This window comes from Apium graveolens, chromosome 7 (assembly GCF_009905375.1).
Source record: "Apium graveolens cultivar Ventura chromosome 7, ASM990537v1, whole genome shotgun sequence".
Lineage (NCBI taxonomy): Eukaryota > Viridiplantae > Streptophyta > Magnoliopsida > Apiales > Apiaceae > Apium > Apium graveolens.
The window spans coordinates 33,483,913-33,497,171 of record NC_133653.1 but is presented as its reverse complement, the minus strand read 5'-3'; positions in this window follow the sequence as shown (position 1 = coordinate 33,497,171).

Genomic DNA, 13,259 nt, shown 5'->3' with positions numbered 1-13,259 from the left:
TTTGGGTTTTGGGCATTTGATTGAAACAGGGGATTCATGAATAAAATAAAATAAACAAACATCACTTCATGAACAAAATGACTGATGTAAAATGTAGTCAAATATGACATTTCATACAATAAACTGATGTCATAAGCAGACACATATATCAGCTCACAAGAAATGACTGATGTAAAACAATATAATATATATCACATTTTGAAAGAACTGATGTTAAACACACACAAAGACATCGGTTTCATTAAAAAAAGAAAGGTACGACATCGCTTCTGATAAAAGACTGATGTAATATGTTAAGTTACACATCAGTTTAACAAGTTTTTCGATGTTAATGTATCATATTGCTTTATATGTGATAAGTTTAAAATGATATACATGACATATGAATGAATAACTGAAACCATAGTGAAGGTATACATTGAAGAAAAATACATCACATTGTTAAGAAAAAGGATGTCTAAACTGTGTATAGACATCGGCTAATAAGCGATGTGTAATGCACCTACCTTTCTCATCGCATGCAAAGACATCGCTTGGATTTTAAATAGACATCGGCTAATAAGCGATGTCTATTGACAAATTTCTAGTAGTGAACACTAGGCCATAATACATTAACTGATTTCGAATCCAAAGCACTTGAGCACAACAACTTCCAGCAGCTATGTATTCAGCTTCAGCTGTGGAAGTTGACACAAATTGTTGTTTCTCGCTATACCAGGATACAAGTCTTTGTCCAAGAAACTAACAGCTTCCACTAGTACTTTTTTTGTCAACCCTGAATCCAGCAAAATATGCATCTGTGTATCCAACAACTTCAAAATTAGTTCCCTTAGGATACCATAATCTCAAGTTTGGAGTCCCCTTCAAGTATCTGAAAATCCTCTTCACAACCATCAAATGTGATTCTTTTGGATTGTCTTGAAATCTTGCACACAGACATGTAGCAAACATGATGTCTGGTCTACTTGTAGTTAAGTAAACCAATGATCCAATCATTCCTCTGTATCTTGTAATATCTACACACTTACCCTTTTTATCTTCATCCAACTTTATTGCTGTAGACATAGGTGTAGATGCAGGTGAACAATCAATCATGCCAAACTTTTTCAATAAATCTTTAACATACTTAGTTTGGATGATGAAGATCCCATCACTTCTTTGACTAACTTGAAGTCCAAGGTAGTAACTTAATTCCCCCATCATACTCATTTCATATTCACTCTGTATAATCTTAAAGAATCTTTGACACAGCTTCTCATTAGTATAACCAAAATGATATCATTCATATAAATCTGAACTAGGATCATATCACCATCATGAAGCTTGTATAAGAGTGTTTTGTCTATTATTCCTCTAATAAAACCATCACCTCTTTGACTGACTTGAAGTCCAAGGAAGTAACTTAATTCCCCCATCATACTCATTTCATATTCACTCTGTATAAGCTTAGAGAATCTTTGATAACTTCTCATTAGTGGAACCAAAAATGATACCATCCATATAAATATGAACTAGGATCATATCACCACCATGAAGCTTGTAGAAGAGTGTTTTATCTATTGTTCCTCTAATGAAACCATGCTTAAGTAGAAAATCTATCAGTATGTCATACCAAGCTCTACGTGCCTGCTTTAGTCCATATAGAGCCTTGAGTAGCTTGTACACAAAATCTGGAAATTCCGGATCTTCAAAGCTAGGTGGTTATTGTACATAAACTTCTTCTTCTAATTCACCATTTAAAAAGGCACTCTTGACATCCATTTGATACACTTTGAAATTTGAATGTGCAGCAAATGCTAGAAAAATCCTTATTACTTCAAGTCTTGTAACTGGAGCAAAAGTTTCATCATAATCAATTCCTTCTTCCTATAAGTAGCCTTTTGCAACCAACCTTGCCTTATTTTTGGTAACTATACCATTTTCATCCATCTTGTTCCTGAATATCCATTTTGTTCCAATTACACTTTTGTTCTTAGGTGCAGGAACTAACTCCCAAACTTTGTTTCTTTCAAACTGATTAAGCTCTTCTTGCATAGCAGATATCCAAGCAGGATCCATAAGAGCTTCTTCAGTTTTCTTAGGTTCTACTTGTGACAGAAAACATGCATGTAGGCACTCATTAGCAGTTGCATTTCTAGTCCTTACACCAGCATTGAGATCACCAATTATTGTATTTTAATTGTGACTCCTATCCCATTTTCTGGTGTGAGTTTGTTGACTGGTGCCTTCATCATTTTCTTCATTATTGGTATGACTAGTAGATCTTTCTTATCATTCCCCCTTGAGTTTGTGCTATCAAATTCAGGTGTATGAGATGAGCTTCTATTTTCATGATTTTCTTATTTAATAGTCTCTTCATTCATCATCTGTTGTGCATTGCCTTCATTCTCTTCATCAAAATCACTGTCAATGTTGAGATTTTCAAATGCAAGGGCTTCAGCTTCATTATCATCAAGGCATTCCAAACCTGGACACTTGTCATCATCAAAAGTCACATCTGTGCTCTCCATGATTTTCTTTTGATGAATTACATAGACCTTGTAGGTATTTCTCTCCAATGAATATCCCAAAAAAATTGCTTCAAAAACCTTTGAGTCAAATTTTTCCACATATTCAGAGTTGTCTTTTAAGATGTAACACTTGCTTCCAAACACATGATGATGCTTTACAGTAGGCTTTCTCTTAGACATGATTGAGTAAGGTGATTTTTCATAAATTTTGTTGATGAGATATCTGGTTTGAGTATAGCATGCAATATGTACAACTTCTTTCCAAAAACTAGTTGGCAGATTGACATCTTGCAACATTTTCCTTGCAGCTTCTACTAATGTTCTGTTCTTTCTATCAACTACCCCATTTTGTTAAGGTGTTCTAGCAGCAGAGAATTCTTGAACAATGCCTTTATTTTTACAGAATTCACTTAATGTTGCATTTCTGAATTATGTCCCATTATCACTTCTCAATCTCTTTATACAGTTTTGATCTTCAGCCCATTTTTCTATCTTCTTTATGTGCTCAATTATGATGTGTGGAGTTTCATCTTTAGAGTGCATGAATTCTACCCAAGTATATCTTGAGAAGTCATCCACTATCACAAGTGCATATTTGTTTCTTGAAATTGATAAGACATTTACTGGCCCAAACAAGTCCATGTGAATAAGTTGCAAGGGTGCACTTATGGAATTCACAGTTTTTGACTTGTGACTTGATCTTTTCATTTTTCCTTTCTGACAGGCTTTACAGACTTCAATTTGAGCAAACTCTAATTTTGGCATGTCTCTCACCAGCTCTTTCTTGACTAGAGTGTTGATTTCCTTGTAGTTTAGATGTGAGAGTTTCTTATGCCATAACTTGCTTTGCTCTATGGATATCTTGTGTAGAAGCAACAAATTTCATCCTCATTTATTGAGTTCAAGTCTGCAACAAACAAGCTTCCTTTCCTTGCTCCTTTCAGAGCAACTTCATTGGTTTTCTTGTTGATGAAAATATATTCTTCTTTGTCAAATAGAACTTTAAAACCTTTGTCTGCAAACTGGCTAACATTGAGAAGATTTACTTCAAGACCAGCTACCAAAGCTACATCATCAATGACAATATTTCCAGAAATAATCTTTCCATATCCCATTGTGAATTCTTTGATGTTGTCTCCAAAGGTCACCAAAGGGCCAGCTTTCTCCTCAAATTATGATAGCAGGGCCTTATCACCTGTCATATGCCTGGAGCATCCACTGTCTATGATCCATATGACCTTCTTCATTTTGCCCTGCATACAATGAGATTTACGTGTGTTTAGCAACCCAAAAAGTGTTGGGTACTTTCTTCTTGTTAACTGATTTAGCAGAAGTAGAGTTAGAAGTCTCAGAAATAATAGCATTCATAGATGTTTGTGCATTTTCCCTTACAGCTGTAGATCCAATACTGACTTCTTTGAGATCTACACTCAGCTTGTCGCAACTTTTTATTACTTTTAGGTTACAGGGAATGCAGTCAAATTTATCACAAAATGAATAGGGATCATTTGCCTTGGCTTCATTATATTTGCAGACTCCTTCAGCTGGCTTGCTAACAACCTTTTTACAAAGGTGAGTTAGGTGATTCATAGAGCCACACTTTTCACATTTCTTCCTTGGAGCATCTATAACATAAGTCAAATTGTTTCTTTTGTTTATCCCAATCTTCCCATTTCTATTCTTCTTCTTCTTTCTTGCATCTTCAGTTTTTATTTCCTTGACAGGTGTCTTGGAATCTTGGTTATCCATGAGCTTCTTTTCAGCTTTTGAAGTTTGAGCTGTTTCTGCATTTTTCTTCTCATTGTCTTCATCATCAATTTCTTTCTTTACGATCAACTCCTCTTTACTGAAATCTACTTCACATGCTTTGAATATAGGTGAGCCAACCTTTTTCAGCATAGCTGGAACATCTTCATTTTCATTTGCTTTCCCTTTTTCACCTACAACTTTTTTCTTGTTGTTCAAGGCATCATAATCAAGACCAATAGCAATATTTGCACATGACTTGTTCTTCTCATGGGATTTTCCAACCAACTCAGATGCATTCCTGAAAGATTTCAACTTGACTTCATTCTTTTCTAACTCCTCCCTTAACACAGCTTCAATCTCATATACACACTTGAGCTTGTTCTTCAGATATGCATTTTCTTGTTTCACAGCTTCAAGCTCTACCAGTAATAACTCAGTTTCTTGTTTCTCATTTTCAAGCTTCTCATTTATCTTTGTCAGTCTGCTAACCTCTTCATTTGCAGCAACCATACTTGTATGAATGTGAAACATTTATGTGCTCATCTTTTCTACAGTTTCCTTATATTGACTCACATTTAAATCAATGGTGGTAAGAGTTGGTACCTGTATTTTTGATGAGGATGACTCTTCTTGCTCCAAGGCCATAAATGAATAATTTCTAACTTCCTCATCTTCATCATTATCAGAATCATCCCAACTCTTTCCCTCTGCAATATAGGCTTTGATTTGCTGTTTCTCAGAAGAGCTTCATACTTTGCTTCCAGTTCAAGATAAGCTTTGTCTTTCTTTGCTTTCTTGGGTTTCCTGTATTCTGTAGCAAAATGGCCTAGCTCATCACAATAATAGCACCTTATCTTTGATCTATCAACAAATCCAGTTTTGTAACCATTTTTGCTATCAGATGTGTACTTCCCTTTTCCTTTCCATCTGCTATCTTTGTTGAATGATTGTCCTTTACCCTTGAAGAATCTTAGCCTCTTTACTCTAATGTTAGAGAACTTTCTTGCTAGATAGGCCATTGACTAATCTAGCTCATCAAGTTCATCCAGGGTGTAGAACTCATCTTCTTCCAATTCCTATATAACTTGTTACTGTGAATCATTGTTTCTTTGCTCACTTGTTGAGGTAATTGGAGTCTTGGATCTTGGCTCATCATTAGAGGTCTGACTTTCATTAAAAATTAGAGCACATAAATCATCTACAACATGCCCTTGACCAGCTCTTAATGATTTTCTTTAAATCATTTCTAATTCATATAAATTTTAAGATTCCATATAAAACTTCCAGAGTTATTCTGCTCAAGTCTCTCCCTTCTCTGATTGCTAAAATTTTCTGTTCCAAATGATCAGGGAGTGTGAAAAAAAACTTCAAGTTCACTTCTTCAGCTTCATAATATTTATCATGCAGCTGCAAGTCATTAATCAGCTTGTTATACCTTTCAAACACATCAGTAATACTTTCCTTTGGCTTAGCCATGAAACCCTCATACTGTGAAATCAGTATCCTTCTTTGATTTGACCTAACTTCCTCTGTTCCTTCACAAAGTATTTCAATCTTCTCTTAGATCTGTTTAGCAATGTCACAGTTGACAATATTATTGTACATTACATTATCAAGTGACTCTATCAAGATCAGCTGCAAGCCACTGTCTAGGGAGACTTTTTCTTTCTCAGGCTCAGTGTATTCTGAAGGATCTTTAGGAGCATAATGAGCTGGAATGACCATATCTCCATCTTTATATTCCTCAACTCTTACCATAGGAGTGAAAGGCCCATTCTTGAGAATCTGAATATATAATGGATTGGCTATCCTGATAAACATCAACATTTTCTTCTTCCAAAGAGTGTAGTTAGTTTTATCAAAAGTAGGTATTTTGATACTACTGATTTTCTGTGTATTCATTCTTTCAAGATCTTGAATCTTTTTACTTTCAGATTTTGCTCTGATACCACTTGTTAGATAATGAATCACACACAGAGGGGGGGGGGGGTGAATGTGATTTTGTGTTTTTTTGCTTTTCTTGAAGTGTTTATGGTGATGAACAAAGTAAATTAAAATTTTGTAGTTAAATGTGTTAGTACTGAATTAAGACAGATAAAACAGTGAACACAAATTTTTCAAAACTCACTTAATTTTATATTAAAATTAAGAATGTTTTGCTAAAAAATTTCTAGGCTCTTTGTTTGATAAAGAGCTTAGCTTCTTTCTTGAGAGAATACAAGATTTTTCTTATGTCAATTGCTACATCTAACAATGCATCCAGTGTTTACTTTATAGAACAGTAAACACTAGTTATTACACAGCATGCATTAGCATGTACAAAACCCTATTTTTGGATAATCAAATATTTCTATTTTTGGCTTAGTGTATCTTTGCTAATATTGCATGCCTGTGACTTTACTTTGTCGATTCATCTTGGCCTTTGATCTTGTACTCTTCAAACTGCTTTTGTAGACTTGTCAATCCAACTGATTAGATTTTTCGTTGATTGATAATCTTGGATATTGAACTGGTCTGCACTTCGTACTTTGAGTTTTACCTCGAGATCTCCAGTTTGGTATATAGAGAACTTGACATCTCGATAAGTATATTGGCTTATCGAGATCTCTAATCACTCTATAGTTGTTTTGACTTATCAAAGTCTCTGAGTTCTCTATAAGAGAATTTTGCATATCGAGATCTCTCATCTTCATGTCTTCACTTTGTCTTATCGATAACTCTGAGTTCTCTAATGACAAGTTGACTTATCAATAACTCTGAGTTCTCTAGTGAAGAAATGACTTGTCGATATCTCCATTCTTCATGTCTTCAAACTGGATTGTCGATATCTTTAAGTTCTCTAGTAGCTTTTCCTGACTTGTCGATAAGTCATTCTGGAGTTCTTGAATGACTTCTTTATAACACTTAATCTGTGACTTGTAGAGATCTTGACTTAGAATATTTTTCCCAAAACAGAGTTATTCAATTCCAAGCTTCTTCATAATTCTCCTAAGGCATGATCTTCTTGATCTTCTTCCAGATAGAATTCTTAGGCTTGATACTGTTTACAGAAAAAGACTCCAGTCTGCCCTTGAACATTTTTATAGACTTAAGTGGTATAATACAAGATGCAAACTTAGATTACAATACAACTCACTTAGGGTTGTCAATATGACTTAGTCTTGTTATTGTACAGGCATGTCTTGCACAACAGGGGTTGACGTGTATTTCCAAATTCTTGTTCACCATTAAAAGCTGCCTTTTTTCTCATATAAGGATGATGCTTAGGCAAATACCGACAATGACCTTGAAAATATATTTTCTTTCTATGAGGAAGATATTTAGCTACTTTATCATGAGCATACACTGGATAGGCCATGTAACCCTTATTGACGCAGTCGGATAAATTTCCATATGCTAGATAGTCATTTATCGTCCAGATCAATACTACCCTTAAAGTGAAGTAGGATTTACCATGAGCATCGTAAACATTCTGTTCAACTTCTTCTCAAAGATTCTTTAAATTATCTATTAATGGTTCTAAAAATACGTCAATGTTATTACCAGTCTCTTGCGGACCAGATACTAGTATCATCAATATCAAAAACTTTCTATTCATACATAACCAGGAAGGAAGATTATAAGTGGCTAATACTACTGGCAAACCACTATACATATTATTTAGGCCATTATTATGTGGGTTTATACTGTGGGCATCCAAAGCTAGACGTATATTTCTTGGCTCGCTACCAAAAGTTGGCTACCTATAATCGATATTATGCCGTGAAGGAGAATCGGATGGATGGCGCATCTGGCCATCTTCTGTTCTTTGATTAGCATGTCAGGACATTAATTTAGTAGTGGAAGCAGAATTAAAGATTCATTTAAATCTAGGGATGATTGGAAAGTACCACATTACTTTAGCAGGAATGTTAATCTTCGCTTTACCATCCTTTCCTACCTTCCAACGAGATATATGGCACTTGGGGCACTCAACTGCATCAACATATATATCCATATACATAATACATTCACTAGGGCATGTATGGATTTTGATGTACTCGAAACTAAATCAGAGAAGGTTTTCTTGGCCTTGTATGCGTTAGTTGGAAGTACATGATCACTAGAATGTATGGAGCCGACAGAAAAGAGTAAATCAGAGAAGGAGTTGTCGCTAATACCAAATCGTGCTTTCCAGTTATGTAATTTTAAGATCGAATCCAATTTAGTGCAATTACGACCCTCATACAACGGTTATTCAGCATCGACCAAAAACCTCTTGAATTCATACGACTCTTTGTCACAATCATCACCCAAATCATTAAATGTCTTTTTACACACATTAGCTGCTTCACATGCAGCTGCATGCTCCACCGATGAGAAAGAAGAAGACACAATTGTGCTACTTACAGATGACCTAGTAGTAACCTTAGCTCCGTGCCAAATTCAATCGACATATCCCAAACTAAAACCCTTTTCATAGAGATAACCCCTAATTATCTTGACACGGAATTCTTTGAAATTAACGCAATGACAACATGGACAAGGTGCTTGCTTAGGATCTTCACAATTTTCTTCGTCATATATCAGAAACTGTTCAATCCTCATTTCATACTCTTGTGAATCTCGACATGCCTTTATCCACGACTTATCCATATATCGTAAAAAGGTACAACCTACGATTATCATTTTCTTTATTAAAATAACATACATTATATATATAAATTTATAATTTTACATAATCTTATATATAATTACAGTTATAATCAGTGTTTCCTGAAATCGTTAGGCGTCAGGGTACATTCGAGAGATTAATTGGTAAGTCGGATATTAATCGGAATGATTAATCGGAACAATAATCGGAAGAATATAAATATTATTTTTAATTTCTATAATTATATGATGATCAATATGTCAAATATTTGTTTGAAAAAAGAATTTAGAATGGTATTATACAATATCTACATATTTAACATTCGTTATGTACTAATTGTCGACTTTACAATATTATCTATATTTTAATTTACACTTTTAAACTAATTACAATACGTCATTTTTATATTTTAAATGAGAAAATAAATATATTAGATTACTTGTTACTTTTTACCAATATTTTATATTAGAAATTGACATGATATTGTGTGAAATTATGAAATTAATGAATTAAAATTATAGAAACATAAAAAAATATTTTTTTAATTATTTTCCGCCTAGACCGCCTATGATCGATTTTTGACCACCTAACTCGCCTAATCCCAATTTTAAAAAAAATGCCTAAATCACCGCTTAGGTCCGAGTCGGGGCGTTTTACCACCGCCTAGCGCCTAGGCGCCTAAACCAATTTTTAGAATACTGGTTATAATTATATACATTATATCTCATGTTATTACATTTTCATATTTATTAAGTTAAAAAGTTCTAGTATTTATACTATCATATTACTAATATCTAATATTATTATAAATATAAAATCCTAGGAAAATACCTAAATTAAATAACATAACATAATTATACTATCATATTATTCAACTAATATTAAAAATTAGTATTACCAGTATTTATTCTATCATATTATACAATTAATATTACAATACTAATATAACAGGGCATAGCCAATCTATGTTTTAAATGAGGGCATGACAGAGATGAGCACCACATAACATAACAGGGACTGCAGCAAAATTAGAGAAAAAGAAAGGGCTGGCATATAAGGATAACAATATGTGTAATTTATAAACAGAGAAAACATACATACACATAAAAACATATGAGCATAAATTAAAATTTTATATTTTAAATCAGAGTATTACACTACAAATCTATATTTTAAATACGAAGCAAAAATATTACAGAGATGAGCAGAATATGAGATGCAAAATTAAACACATAAAAATATACTAAATATGATGAATGAGCATAAATTAAAAATCTATGTTTTAAATCAGAGTATTACACTACAAATCTATGTTTTAAATCAAAAGAAAAATATTACAGAAATAAACAAAATACGAGAAGCAAAATTAAACACATAAAAATATACGAAATATGATAAATGAGCATTAATTGAACACACAGAGATGAGCAAAAAATGAGAAGCAAAATCTGAAAAATAAAATATAAATATGAAAGGAGACTTATAAATTAGGGCTCGATTGGTTGACTTGGAGCTTGATTAGGGCTCGACTCGTGTTATCACACAGAATTAATTAGGACTTGATCCGTGTTGTAGAGCTTAATTTAGGGTTACATGTAGACTTTTTAGAACTCAATTACAAATTCGATTTAGGGTATGAGAGATAGTAAGCCTCAGTATGTTGATGAGTGAGAGAGAGATGAGTGAGTGAGTGAGAGAGGGATATATCAGTGAGTGAGTGAGAGAGATGTCGGGGTATCGGGTGATAACCGAGAAAAAAGAGGTGGAAATAGAGAAAAGAAAGGGGGGATATTTGGGAAAAGGGGAAAATACCTGTCTAAGTACAAAAGAGGGGGAATTATTCCCCGCCTTGTGTTTTGTTTTTTTAATTTTAACATAGACAATGGTTGCTTAACGACTGATGTGAATAACATACTTTAACAATGGTTAAAAAATGGCCGATGTGAACGTTAGTATTTAATATCAGTTAAAACATAACCGATGTGAAACATAGGTTTATAATTTAAAAAAAAATACTATTAGATAACGGTTATTTAAAAATCTGATGTAAAAATATGTGTTTAACATCAGTTTGAAAATAACAATGTAAAATGTATTTTTCACATTGGTAATTTTTTTAACCGATGTTAAAAATGTGATGTCTATTGACCTTTTTCTAGTAGTGCTAGGACAATTTTGGAGCTCTTATTTTTATCAATTTCTCTAAATTTTGATTTTGGAAATGGTTTAAGACTGCTCTTGTACTTGCTGTTATAAATTGGGCTCATGCCTCACTTGTTGCAAGTCCAACAGATTACTTATATGACAACTCTTAACTAAGATTTTAAGGATTTTTAGTAAAAATAGTGCTCGAAGAGCCTCTTAGTAATCCCTTAAAAAGTTAAGAGCAACATCAGCAAGTCCAACAGTCTCTTAATAGATTCCTTATAAATATTATAAAATATTAACTCTTAGTGATTTAGGACATGATTTTGAATTTGAACTCCAACAATGATCCTTATCTTCATTCCTTATTATTATAATAATAATAAATTTGAATGAGATATGAAAGAAAGAGAGAGAAAATAACTAAAAAAATAGAGAAAAAATAATTTTTTATTGATAAAAATGAAATAAGGGATGACTTGTGGTTCCTTAAAGATAAGGCATGAAAGAGGTGTCTTAGTGATGTTGGAGTGCAATTTTTTTGTCATATATCTTATATTTGGAGTTAAGAGCGTGAGCTGTTGGACTTGCTTTTATCAATAAAGATCCCCTAACCATCCCTTATTTTCTTTTTATGAATAAAAAATTCAATTCTCCCTTTTTTACTCCTTTTCTCTCTCTTCCTTCCTTTTTTGTCCAATTCTTTATAAATATATTATTATAATAATGATAAAGAATGTATATAAGCATTTGAAATACAAAATAATGTCTTAAATCACTAAAAGTTATTATCGGTTTTCTGCTGTGAGCACAAGCTAAGAAGTATACATTTACATTTTTCATTGACACTTAATGCCAGTCAACTACTTTTTTGTTTATTCCCATAAAAAGTGTTAAACTCTTGTATTTTCACTTTTTGATCTTAGCAATACTTAACCATGGTTAACATATCTTATTCTATATTTATCATACCCTCTTGTACCGTGTTCATTTTACATATTCAGTTCTTCAAATCACATATTTTTATTTTAAAATAACGAGCTACTTTAAAAAAAGCTTAAAATATTAACTAAACATTATGTAACAATAATATTATCATAAAAAAATTATACAAATTCTGTGAGTATCAATGACCGTGGTAAAATTTTTACTTCCATATTAGAAATTTGCTCTCTCTTTTTAAAATTAAAAAGACATGAAATTATTAGACAAGAACATTATATGATGAATAATATTAAAAAATTATAAAATAATAATAAATTTCATATCAAAGTTTTATTTGTCACCTAATAATATTTTTTATAAGTTTTGTTTATAAAAAAATATTACAAAATATGAAAGTTTGTAAAACAAAAATATTACAAAATTGTTTATAAAAAATATTTTAATATGAATTTTTAATATGAAAGTTTTGTTTGTCACCTAATAATAATTTTTTAATATCTTAATTTTAATAAATTTATACTATTTTAGCCTACTTTCTTTTAAGTTTAATTAGTCACCTAACTTTATTTTACTATTACTTTGTTATAAATAAATGTACTCAAGCATAATCGTTTCATATTCACTTACTGAGCCTATCTCACCTGTTTTTTTCTTAAACCCCTGTCTTTTCTTAAAACTTTTACAAGATGAAGAGGAATAATTTTGATCTAAACAAATCTTGTGAAGAAGCCATTGAAGATGAAGAACAAGAAGCTAGTGAAGAAGAACAAGAAAATGAAAATATCAGCTTTGAGCCTTTCATTGGCCAATATTTCCTGAGTGAAGAAGAAGCATACTTGTTTTATCACAAATATGCTAAACAATATGGTTTTTCTATATGTAAAGCAAGATTTGACAAAAATAAAGATGGAGTAATCAAGAGAAGAGATTTTGTGTGTCATCGTGAAGGTTTGCAACTTTCAAAGATGGTGGATTAACAACGAAATACTCCATCTACTAGGTGTGATTGCAAAGCTCATAGGAGGGTAACATTAAAGAAAATTTTTGAAAATTTTCCAGAACAATGGCATGTCACTGAGTTTATTATTACTCATAATCATGATTTATTTTAACAAGAAGAGGTATGTTTTCTTAGATCTTATCATTTTATGACAAAAGATGATGAAAAACTTATTCTTTTATTGAAAGATGGAGGTCTTAGTATGAAACAAATCATGCGTGTGATGGAGCTTGAAAAAAATGTTAGACATGGTCACCTTTCATTCACCTCAAAAGAT